This window comes from Theropithecus gelada, chromosome 18 (assembly GCF_003255815.1).
Source record: "Theropithecus gelada isolate Dixy chromosome 18, Tgel_1.0, whole genome shotgun sequence".
Classification (NCBI taxonomy): Eukaryota; Metazoa; Chordata; class Mammalia; order Primates; family Cercopithecidae; genus Theropithecus; species Theropithecus gelada.
The window spans coordinates 37,061,832-37,074,416 of NC_037686.1; the positions used below are offsets into that span (position 1 = coordinate 37,061,832).

A 12,585-nucleotide genomic window follows, 5' to 3' on the forward strand; every position below is an offset into this window, starting at 1 on the left:
GCAGCTCCACACTAATTTACCTCTTTCTGTAAGTTTTCTGAAGTTGGCTTCCAGCTCTACTGCTGAGAGGCTTTTTTTTTTTTTTTTGTAAGTCACATAATTGAAAGTCCAGTTTTTATAATTTTTTCCCCTACCAGTACACATTTCTCGACCACAGGGAAGCCTCTGGAAGCCTGCTAAAAACAGCCATAGGAGAGGGTGCTGGGAAATCTCTTCTAGGGGCACATTTGCTCTCAGTTGCAGTGACCTGGTCCTCGGATGCCAGCCAACACAGAAAGGAACGCCTGTCTTCTCTGCTTGCCAGAGCTATCCAAGGACAGGCAGATAGACTCCAGCTCTGAACAGGAAGCTGATATCTAAGAGGTAGAACAAGGTAATCTGTGCACAAGTCAGCTCTCTGTGACTGCGTATTGTCAGGTAGCCCCGAAGAAAGCTGTGCAGGAAGATCTCGAGCTCTGAGCATTAGGCTAGGTTGAAAGCAGAAAGTGGTGGGAGACAGCAGCCAAGAGGGTGACCAGAATGAATGACTGTAAGAAATGACCATCTGAGTTTAGAGTCACTCCCTGGTTAATGTCTCCACCCTAGACCCTATTTCTGCTGGATGTTGTTTTCAGAAAAGCAGTTCACTGAAAAGTATGGGAATAAAATAGCTATATTTTTATAATGCCTATTATGGGCCAAGCACTGTGTTAAATACTTGACACTCCAACTTCTAATGCTTTCAACTCCCCCTTTAAGGTAGGCACTACTGCTAGTTTCTAGACAAGGCAGCTCAGGTATAAGAGGTCGGGTGATGTGTCCAGTGAATGGTATGTAGAGCTGAGATTCCATCCCAGGCACAGAACCCGAGCCTCCCCACCACCCTGCAGCCTTTCAGCTACTCCTTAGAGCCCAGGAACAGTGAGTCTGGTCAAGGTCTTAGGAGAAGCCCGGCACATCTCAGATGCTAGTCCTTGGGCTGCACCTGGGAGCTTGTTAGAAATGCACGCTTGCAACCGCGTCTCAGACTTCCAAAATCAATCTGCGTTTCAGCAGAATCCCCAGGTGACTCTTGTGCGCTTTGAATGTGAGCAGTGCTGGGTTCCAATTCGCACTCCACGGTTTGGTGTGACTCTTTCCTCTACGCTCCAATCTTCCTCTCTTTCTTCCCCATCCCATAGTTGAACTGTGGAGAGGGAAGAGAACAATGAACAGACTTTAAAATATAAAATGATCTCTCATGTTCTTATCATTTCAACACATTCCTCTCACCTCCAGATATTCTGGTTCGTCCTCAGCAAAGTCCTGATCTGTGCTAACAGGGAAAGGGACTCCACTAATTGGAAGCGGGGAGCTGGGGAGCAGGGGAGCAGGGCAGGGAGGTGAGGGGGCAGACACCATGGTCAGGACCACTCTGGAGCAAGCCAGGTCCTGGGTCCCTGTGTTCCTCTGTGCCACCACTCCCTGCTGTCTGGCCCCACACCCCTGTTGGCTTCCCTCCTCTGGGGAGGATAACAAAGGCTGACTCCCCCACCAGGAGCGTCCCGAGACGTCCCTGAACGTGACAATCCCTCCAGCCACTGCCGATGTTATTAATTTTTAAAACAAACTTCCTGATTGAGGTTCTGGCTGCCTCTAAATTGTCTCTACAAGGAGACTGTGTACTAATTAACCCATAGAAACAATCAATGATGTACCTTTTTCAAGTTTCAGGGTGATTAGAATATGAAAATGAAGAGCACAATGGTGCAGATGTTTTAAAATCACAGCAGACAGCAATTAGTGACACGGAAACCAGCTGCTTATCTCTCCAGATAAAGCCTCTTAATAGGGAATTACACTGGAGGAGCCATTACCCAGATGGATCTCACATGATTTACAGAGGAGGCGGGGCAGTGTTAACTTTGATTTGTGAGCCAGGTTCTTGTCAAGCTTCCCTCCTTACCTCGGAGGAAGGTGAATTTGTGGGAGGAAGGTGAATTTGTGGCTGGGGTGGAGACATGGGCTTCAGCTTTCTACCTCATGGCCCAGGTTAGGGACACCACCAGGATGAGGAGAGGAGAGAACAACGCTGTTTACAGAAGCCACCAGCACCTGTCTTCTTGATTCAGGCTCTATTGTTTTGAGATCAACTCAGTCAGCTGTCTCTGTGCAGAGGGGAGAGTGAGGACCTGGGAAGGGGGAACAGTGAGTGGCTTGCGGGCCGCCCTACGTTTCACTGGAAAGAAAAGGCCCCTGCTTTCTGCTGCTTGGCTTTAGGGTGTGTGCATGTGTGTGTGTGTGTCTGTGTCTGTGATATAGGGAGTTCATAGTCATCATTTTTGAATGGGTTTCTCGTTTTTGATTTTTTTTAGTATGATTGAGGTTAAATGTACATATACTGAAATGTAGGATCTTAAGTATGCAGTTCAAAGACTATCAACAAATGTACACAGCTGTGTAACTCACACTCCTATCAAGACACAAATTGCATCCATAACTCCCTGGAAACTCCCTCATGCCCATGCCAACCCTTCCCAGCCCCCATCCCACCACTCTCTACCCTGGAAGCAACCACCGTTCTGACACCTATCAGATTTGTTTTGCCTGATCTACAACTTTATATAAAAAGAATGGTACAGTATGGATCTTGGGGTCTGGTTTCTTTGGCTCAGCATGATTTTGTGTATGTGTGTGGCTTATCCATGTGGTGGGGTGTGTCCATGCTTTGTTCCTCATATAGATAAGTTAGTCTGTTCTCCCTTTGATCAGCACCTGAACTGCTTCTAGGTGCTAACGACTCTGAATACGCTGCTGTGAAGTCTTTATAAAAGTCTAATTGTGGATGTATGTTTTCTTCTCTTGGGTAAATATATAAAAGTGGAATTGCTGGGTTTCGGGATTAACTGTAAAAGACATGTGGAGAGATCTTCCAAAGTGATGTTTACTGTTTTATAGTCCCTCCAACAATGAATGAGAGTGTCAGTTGCTCCAGATCTTTGTCAACGTTTGTTATTTTCAGTCTTTTTCATTTTAGCCATCCCAGTGAATGGGCAGTGGTATCTCATTATGGTTTTAATTGACATTTCTTTGATGGCAAATAATGTTTGAAAACATTGATAAGTGTTCACTGGCCATTTCTACTTGTGGCACAGCATGTTTTGACAAAGGTATTTTGCATTTGTTGGGTGAGGGTAAGTTGGTTGATAGTATAGATGTAACCTCTGGTGGATTTTTCTGATATTTTAGGAAATTTGTTCAGCAATTACTGAGAGAGGAGTGTTAAAATATCTTTAATTGTGGAATCATCTATTTCTTCAATTCTCTTATTTTTTGTTTTATATATTTGAAGTTCTGTGGCGAGGTACAAACAAATTTAGGATGATTATCTCTTCTTCATAAATTGACTCAAAAATATCATTTAGAAATGTCCATAATTATCTCTGGGAATGCTTTTTATTCTGAAGCCTATTTTTCCTTATATTAATATAATCACTCCAGCACTTTTATGTTTAGTGTTTGTGTAGTATGTCTTGTTCCCTCCTCTTACTTTTAAGCTGTCTTTATATTTAAGGTGTATCTCCTATAAGCAGCATATAGTTCAGTTTTTCTTTTTTATTCACTCTGATAAGCTGCTTTTTATTTTCTTGCAGTGTATACTTTTTGGTATCTCTAGAGTTAACGTAATTACTGATATTGTTGAGTTTAAGTTTACTATGTTGCTTGTATTTTGTTTTTCCCATTTTCATTCTTTCTTTTTTTTCTGCTCTCTTTTAGAGTCATCAAGCATTTTTTTAGTAATCCATATGTTTCCTTTTATTAGCATTTTAGATATGCAACTTTTAAAAATACTGGTTGCTTTTGAGATTACAATGCACACCCTTAAAACATTACAGTTTACTTTGAACTAATATTACATCCCTTCACATATAAGAACATTACAAATGTATACTTCTATATCTATGCTCTTATTCTTTGTTTTATTGTTGTTGTAGAGTTTATTTCTACAAATGTCATAAATTCTAAAATGCATTATTATTATTTCTGCTTTAAGAAGTCACTTGCCTTTTAACAATCTTAACAAGAATAGAATATTTTGTATACAACAATATATTTACCATTTTCAGCACTTTTCATTCATTCATGTAGAACTCAGTTTCCATCTGGTATCATTTCCTTTTGGCCTAAAGAACTTTCTTTTACATATCTTGTAATTCAGGTCTGCCAGAAATGAATTCCCTCAGTTTTTATTTATCTGAAGATATCTTTACTTTGTTATCATTTTTTAAAGAATATTTTCACTGGATATAGAAATCTGACTGTTTTGTTTTCATTTCAGTACTTTAAAGATGTTGGCTCATTGTCTTCTGGTTTATATTCTAATTAATGAGAAGTCAGACTTTGTTTTTGCTTTTGTTTTTGAGATGGAGTCTTATTTTGTTGCCAGGCTGGAGTGCAGTGGCGCTATCTCACATCACTGCAACCTCCACTTCCTGGTTTCAAGCAATTCTCCTGCCTCACCCTCCAAAGTAGCTGGGATTACAGGCATGTGCCACAACACCCTGCTAATTTTTTTTTATTATTATTTTTAGTAGAGACGGGGTTTTGCCATGTTGGGTCAGGCTGGTCTTGAACTACTGACCACCTCAAGCGATCCATCCCTCGGCTTCTCAAAGTGCCGGGATTACAGGTGTGATCAGACATTATTTTTGCACCCCTATAAATAATCTCTTCCTCCTCTGATAGCTTTTGAATTTTTTCTCTTTATTTTTGGTTTTTATCAATTTGTCTAGAGTGTGCTTAGATGTGGTTTTCGTGGGTGTTTTTATTCTGCTTGGGATTCGCTGAGCTTCTTAGCTATGAGAATATGTATACACTAATCTTTCTTTCCCTTCCTTCTGGTATTCTCATTATCAGTATGTTAGACCTCTTGCTATTGCTCCATAGATCAGTGAGGTATTGGTTTTCCATTGTTATAGTTAATTCTTATTATTATTATTTTCCCTTACGTATTTCGGTTTGGATAGTTTCTACTGCTTTCTCTTCATGTTTACTGAACTTCTCCTTTGCAGTGTCCTAGAAGCTGTTGAGTCCCTCCAGTGAGTTTTGTTTGTTTGTTTGTTTTAGATATTGTATTTTTCAGATTTAGAATTTTCATTTTATTATTTTAGTGTAGTCATTGCTATCCTGAGACTTCCCATATGTTCATCAATTATGTGTATATTTTCTTTTAAATGCTTGCACATTTTCATAGTAGCCATTTTGAGAGCCTTGGATTGGGTTTTACTCTCCTGACTGTGGGTCCCATTTGTCTGCTTCTTTGCCTGTCTAGTAAGCTTTTTATTGTGTTCTGGATGTTGTGGATGCTATATAAACTGATTTTGTTATTTTTCTTTAAAGAGTCTTGACTTTCGTTCTGATCAGCAGTTAATTTATTGGCAGATCAGCTTTATGCCAAGAGTTCTTTTCAGAATTTGTTAGTGAGGAGCTCGAGTAGCTTTTATTCTAGAGCTGGAATAATTCTGCTCTTAAGGAGTACCATTTCTGAGATGTCAGCTGAATGCCTGGGATATTCATTGATGCCTCCCCCCTCTGGGGAGAAATCCAACCTTGCCCAATACTACATGACCTAAGGACTCATAGCTGATAGCCCCTGGTAGCTAATCTCTGCTAGGCTTTGTGAAGTCTTCCCTTCAAGTGAAGACTAGAATTTTTCCAGAGACTTAAGATAATCCCTATGAAGGTTTCTAGAGTTCCTTTCTGCATAGCTCCCTCTTCTCAGGTATCCTAACCTGCAAATTCCATTTCCCTCGGGAGCCCCAAACTCTGATCTTGGATTTGTCTTCCCAGTGAAGTCACAGCTATCTCAGCTTTTCTTCCCTATCTCAGCTTTTCTTCTTGCCCAGATTTAGAAAGTACTCCCAGGCAGAAAACTGGAACATCATGAGTTTCTCTTCTCTAGAATCTCAGCCTGTGTTGTCTATTGTCTAGTGCCTGAAAACAATTATTTCATATATTTTGTTTAGTTAGTTTTATATTTATCTCCAAGGAAAGGTTATGTCTACTTCCTATTACTCTATCACAGCTGAAACCAAGTCAGTGATTATTTTGAGTTATGCAGAATTATTGACTAGTAAAAGAAGCATATGATAGGGCCCTCTGTCGTATATGAGCTGTTACCACCTTAAGTCAAAGAAGTGCTGTAGTATGATCCACAGCCCTTAAATAGCAAATAAGAATGAATTTTATGGGAATAACATCCAGGTGAATTCCCAGGGTGATAGGATATGAGAATGGGTTCAGTTTACGTATTTAATTGGAAACTTCATATTCGTTTAGGAGCTGCATAGCTTCTCTGTGTCCATTGGAATCAAAGAATCATAAGACCGTGGTACTAAAAAGATACTTGGTGACATTCTTCTACAGCTACCAGTAGCAAATGCAGGAATGAACTGGGCTAAGGAGAGATAAGCTTTGGGACAATTTCAGTGGAAGTTGGAATGTGCATTCCTACTGTTCATGAGCCTAAATAGTAATTTTCCAGTTTTGTTTTAAACTAAGTGACAGAACTGCTTCACTCTCTCTCTCTCTCTCTCTCTCTCTCTTAAATGAAATCCCTTGGTAGGCTGGTCTGTTCCATTGGGGGTTTGGGGGTTAAAAGGAAGGTCTGAAACGTTTTTCTTGCCCCATCCACTGGCTGCAGTTCAGAAATGTCTTTGCAAAATCCTAGGACTTTGTGAAACACATTTGAAAACCACTGAGCTGGAACATCTCTTGATAATATCAGAGCCTCTCTAGTCCTTAACCCAGACCCTGTCTTTGATATAATCCAGTGGTTCTCAACTCTGTCTGCTCATTGGGATCACCTGAGAGCTTTGAAAAAGTACTGCTGTTCAGGTTCCACTTCCAGACTGTTGATTTAATCACGCTGGGTCAGGTCTCAGGTATGTTGATCTTTACAAAACTTCCTAGGTGATTCTAACATACAGCCAGAGTTGAGAACCTTTAATCCAGTCACACCGTTTGTGGTTGCATTCTTTGTCTCCCACACTCAGTTCCTGCTGAGGCCTGAGCACTTGCTTCTAGCTTCAGAGATGGCCTGCCAGGATTCCCCAGAGGTTTGAAATCCCACAGTGGGAGGTCATCAACACCCACATTCCTGGTCCTTTCTTTCTTTTTCTTTTTCCTCCTCTTCTTCTTCTTTTTTTTTAAGACAGTTTCTGTCTGTTGCCCAGGCTGCAATACAGTGGTACAATCTCAGCTCATGGCAACCTCCACTTCCTGGGTTCAAGTGATTCTCCTGCCTCAGCCTCCTGAGTAGCTGGAATTACAGGTGCACACCATGATACCCATCTAATTTTTGTATTTTTAGTAGAGACAGGGTTTTGCTGTGTTGGCCAGGCTGGTCTTGAACTCCTGACCTCAAGTGATCCACTCCCCTCAGCTTCCCAAAGTGCTGAGATTACAGGCATGAGCCACCGCACCCGGCCTCTCTGGTCCTTTCTTATCCACTCAAATCATTGGTTCTTCAGTCCACCTCAGCTTCACTTGGAATACCTACACAGGGAACCATGTTAGAGTTTCATAGTATGTAAATTGCATAGAGTTCAGAGATTAAAACAGTAATGCTCCGTGTTGCTAACTTACATATCCTAACAGGCCTATGGTGGTTGGTTCCGCATATTTATTACCAAAAATTGCTGTGAATGTTATAGCAAACACAGAAGGACCCTACCCCAGAGAAGAAATGTGGTGTTAAAACGTTAGATTAGTGATTTTAAGACTTGGTTGCCCATCAGAATTCTCCTGAGGAGCATGTGAAAATGCATATGCCTCATTCTCTCCCTGAGAGACTGTGAGTTTGTAGGTCTACAGTGGGCCCCGGTATCTGTATTTATAACCAGCACCTTAAGCGATTCTGATACAGTAATCTAGGACCACATCTTGAGAAGTGCCAAGTTCCAAATTAAGAGATGAGGCCTCCCTCATTGCTTCATACCCAGGCATATTTTCCTGCTCATGTAACCCAAAATATCTTACAAACAGTAAATTTAAATTATTGGTGTCAGCAGAAAGTAGCACAGACATAGCTAACCCAAAAGAGTAGTTTATCTCTCACAAAGTCAAGCTTGATTCTTTTTTTCTTTTTTAAATGAGTTATGTGATTTTTATTAAATTCAAATCACCATCTTCTCATCTCTTTGCAATAAATTTTGCATTAGGTAAGCCTGAGATAAGGCTAGGTCACTCATTTGCTTCCCATTTTTTGGATTTTTAAGATTTTACTCAATGATCTAATTTTGTTTTTGAAAAATAAACTAAAAAATACTTTTTAAAAAGAAACCTGACTTGCACACACTTTAAATGTATATTATTTAGTCAACTTATAGGGGAGAGAATAACTATCTACTTTACAGAACGATTCTTTACATTACAGAAGAACTTGCATCCATGAAGAAATACTGTAATCACAAATCTGCCTAGTGTTTTCAGAGTTTCACTGAAGCATTCGACCTAGGCTCAATGTGCATGGAAAACATTTTTCTTATAAAAGTGAGCCACACCTTCAAAACTGCCATGAATTTCACAATCAATCAACTCTTGGGAATGGGGAGACAGGTGGGAGGCAGCCGGCAGCCATGAAGCGTGCTAAGCTTAGTTTGGTATTGAAAGTTTTCCACCAGAATTGTATGCCCAATATGGAATATAATTGACTGTTCCCTCACATGTTAACTGTTAATAGTTCTGCTGAGGGCTGAGGATGGTATAAAGGCTGTAAAAGACTCAGACCTCATCAAAAAGAAAAAATCAAACCCCAAAACTCTCAATCTAAAGAGAAAAAGGAGACGTGGTGCATAGGTCAATAAAGACCTGAGTCCAAGAGCCCAATAAGGTATCATCTCCCCAGACCACTAGGATGGGAGGCAGAGGCTGTGGTGTGTGCCTCCCCCGTCTTGCAGCTTGCCTTGTCCATCTCTGTCTGGATGGAGTAAGTGCTCAGTTCTCAGCAAAGGACATATTGGAACTGACAGCCTTACTATTGTGTATATAATAGGTCATGGCTGACAGATGAAGCGCATTGCAATGGGATATAGCCATCAGCCAAGGCTGGAGGAGGCCTTGTTCTCTGGACCTCTTAGAAAGCACTCCTTCTGGGTCCTCCCTGCCCCTTCTCTGCAGCCCAGCTGAGTGAAGATCTTAAAGCACCATTCCCTCCATTACTCCTGATCCTTTGTTGTGCTTCCCTTTTGTCCACCCTGCACTTTGATTGCTGAGCACTCCCAGCAGGGCAGACTGCAGCTGAAATGGTAGGAACAATGGGATCAGGCAGTGGTCCAGGGAAGCACTAGGGACCGGGCATGCTTAACTGTATTACTCTCAGCTGGTCTGCCCTGGGTGTAAGTGAGCAAGCTCCACCTTTCAACTGCCAGGGTGAAATCCACCCTTCTGACAGTCTCATGGCCTTCTCCAAAGGCAGAGTTAATTGAAAAGTGAAACAATTAGGAGATGGGGAGAACTAACAGTAAAAATTACATTGAAGGGGAGTTACCTTGTAAGCTCCTTTCATCTTTAAGCATTTGGGAAGGATTTCTTGCTTAGCACGTAAGGCATTTCAGTGTTCCAGTTTCATTAGGAGCCATCATCAAATGACAGATTAGTAGTGTATTGTCTTTTGTGTGCAGCTGTATATTTTGCCATGGTAATAGGCACCTCATCCATTTATTTATTTAACAAGCATTTATCAAGAGCTTTCTGGGTGCTTGGCTTTGTAGTAGGCCTTGGGGATAAGACGATAAGTCTCTGACCTCACAGTACTTATAATGTAGGAAAAGGAGACAGAAAAGTACACAAATAAATGCCACCTAGCAGTATAAAGACTGTGATAGATGTCTTTATGGGAGGCAGTGGCACATACAGGAGGTATACAGAGAATAAGAAATTAGGCTGAAGGCAGTGACTGTGTTTGCAAACAACATGTTGCAATATACAGATTATTGATCTCACTACTGACAAAATGAAATGCCTGTAGTAAAATGTATGCTGATTCATTCAGTAGATGTTTATTGAGTGCCTACTGTGTGCCAGGTGCTCTGCGTAGTACCTCTGTGATGATGTGTACAAGCAAGAAGGGTAGACAGACATTTAATTCAGTTAGCACACAAATCAAATGTAAAACTAAAACTATGGTAAGTGCAACAAAGATAAGTTACATGGTTTCATGAAAACTTACAGTAGGGGTATATCTATAAGGTAGGGGTGTCTCCCCAGGATTGAGCTGAAGCCAGAACATGGAAGAAACATTAATTAGAGACTCTGCTAGGTACCAAGAATATGATAATGGAACAACAGAGAAAAAATGGTACGAGTTGGGGCCCAAGATCCTGGCCTAGTGTCACCATGGAGCCTCTCTGTGGACTTTGGTGCCTAGAACTAGAAAACGGATGGGGGTAGAGGTGGGTAGAAGGCCACTACAAGTCCTGTTTTACCCAGGTCCAAAACAGTCACACTGTTTGTCCCACTTTTTTTCTTTTTTGAATGGAGTTTCACTCCTGTTGCCCAGGCTTGAGTGCAGTGGCACAATCTCAGCTCACCACAACTTCTACTTCCCAGGTTCAAGTGATTCTCCTGCCTCAGCCTCCCGAGTAGCTGGGATTACAGGCATGCACCACCACACCTGGCTAATTTTGTATTTTTAGTAGGGATGGGGTTTCTCCATGTTGCTCAGGCTGGTCTCAAACTCCCAACCTCAGGTGATCCACCTGCCTCGGCCTCCCAAAGTACTGGGACTACAGGCGTGAGCCAGCACGCCTGGCCATCTCACTGTTATTTTTAATAATCGCCCCCACTAACCCTCAAGATGCCCCAGTATGAGGACCTAAGGAGCAGAAAACTTAACCTCCAAGAGCTCCTCTAGACCTGTGATCCTGTGAGTGAACACAGAGTGCCAGCTAATTTCCAAAGCAGAAGTAGAAACTAGCAGTGCCCTGATTCATAAAAGATAAGTAAGCAGCACTTAATATTTTATGCCACAAATAAGATTTCTATGTTTTTGCTGAAAATGGAATAGCAGCCTATGTTCACAGCAGTAATGCCAGTGAACACCCTCAAGTGGTAGGATTAATTCTCTGTATGTTGATGATGGTGGTGTTTCAGTAGAAGTTTAAGTTGCAAGATGAATTTTAAAATTAAATTGTTTTCTCCTGGGTATTTACAGGCTTCCCTTGAGGAAACTATCTCATGATGCTTACAAAATATTGTAAGTATAAACAGGATTTCACAAAATCAGGGAGGCAGGAAATAACCCTAGGGATTCCAGAAATTAGTATGAAGGAAATCCTAGTTTCATGACTACATTGAACTGTCCCTGTAATGCTTTATGCCATCTGTGTTTTGACTCTTAACAGGGGCTGTAAGACATGTTTTCCTATAAAGCATAAGTTCTATAGCTTCAATGAAAAATAGAGATAAAATGAGATATAAAAAGATAGAGGATGGATGGATAGATGGATAGATAGATAGATAGATAGATAGATAGATAGATAGATAGATAGATAGATAGATAGATAGATAGATAGATAGATAGATAGATAGATATTACCAGCTAAAATTTTCTAAATTCATGAAGCCAGTCATCATACACTTCCTGGAGGGGTTCTTCAATTTACTAATATTTTCTCTTTTTTAACAGTTCTTAGGGTAATGCATCCTGTAAGTTTACTACTCTATGTATAAATTGGGCTTATAATAAACCTTAAGGAATGCTTCTTTGAACTAGTGTCATGGCTTAAAATTCATCTGGAACAGTGAAAGCATATTTTTATTAAAAATAGCTTTAATGTCTCCAAACAATGTGTTCATTGTCCATTCCATTATGGTTTTGTAGACACTGATTATGTTGTGCCTCCAGCAACAGGTTCAGCTTTTTATTTTAGCTGGAGAGAGTCAGTCCTGAGAAACATGCTGGAGACATTCCTTTAGAATCAATGTAGGGGAAACACAGTTGACAAAGTTCAGAGGAGTGATCTTGAATGACAACTATTTTTTTTTCCTGACACATTTGTCTAGCGGACTCAAGGTTCCTTTTGAGACTGTCCAAAAGTTTCCTCAAGAAAGCAATAAGTGCATACTATAAAGTTTAAGGATTTCTTTGCATGCTAAGCCCCAAACACAGCAACACTCCTAGAGTCCACAAGGATTTGAAGGCTTAGGACAATTCTTGTGTGTTTCTTTTCTTCTTCCATTTCTCTCCATGCCCCCTTAATTCCTCCACCTGGGCTGTTTTTACTGGTTACAGTGGTTCTTTATGAGCTACTTGTACAGAGATGTTGAGCTTTAAGACAAAGTACAAACTGAAATGAGCTGGAACAGGAGGAAGTGAGGAAAGACATTCATTTGAAGAGAAGCAGGGACAGAAATAAGAGGCTGCTCGAGTTAGGTGAAAGAACTCTGGGAGTCAGGAATTTCAGATTCTCTCCTGGGATTTGCCATCTTTGGCAGGACTCCCCATTGTTCAGGTCTCAGCTTCTTCATTTGTAAAATAGCATGTAAAAATGTAAAAAGTCACTGGGCTAAGTGACCTTTATGTCCCCTTCCTCCTGTCTCTAAAGATTGCATTAAACCAAGGTA

At 40.9% G+C, this 12,585-nt stretch overlaps 1 protein-coding gene across 2 annotated transcripts in view; it reads left to right on the forward strand.

The window, feature by feature from the left end:
* Positions 1 to 12,585, forward strand: part of SETBP1 (SET binding protein 1) — a 377,283-nt gene that overhangs the window by 256,433 nt on the left and 108,265 nt on the right. The gene's annotated exons all lie outside the window — the stretch shown is intronic.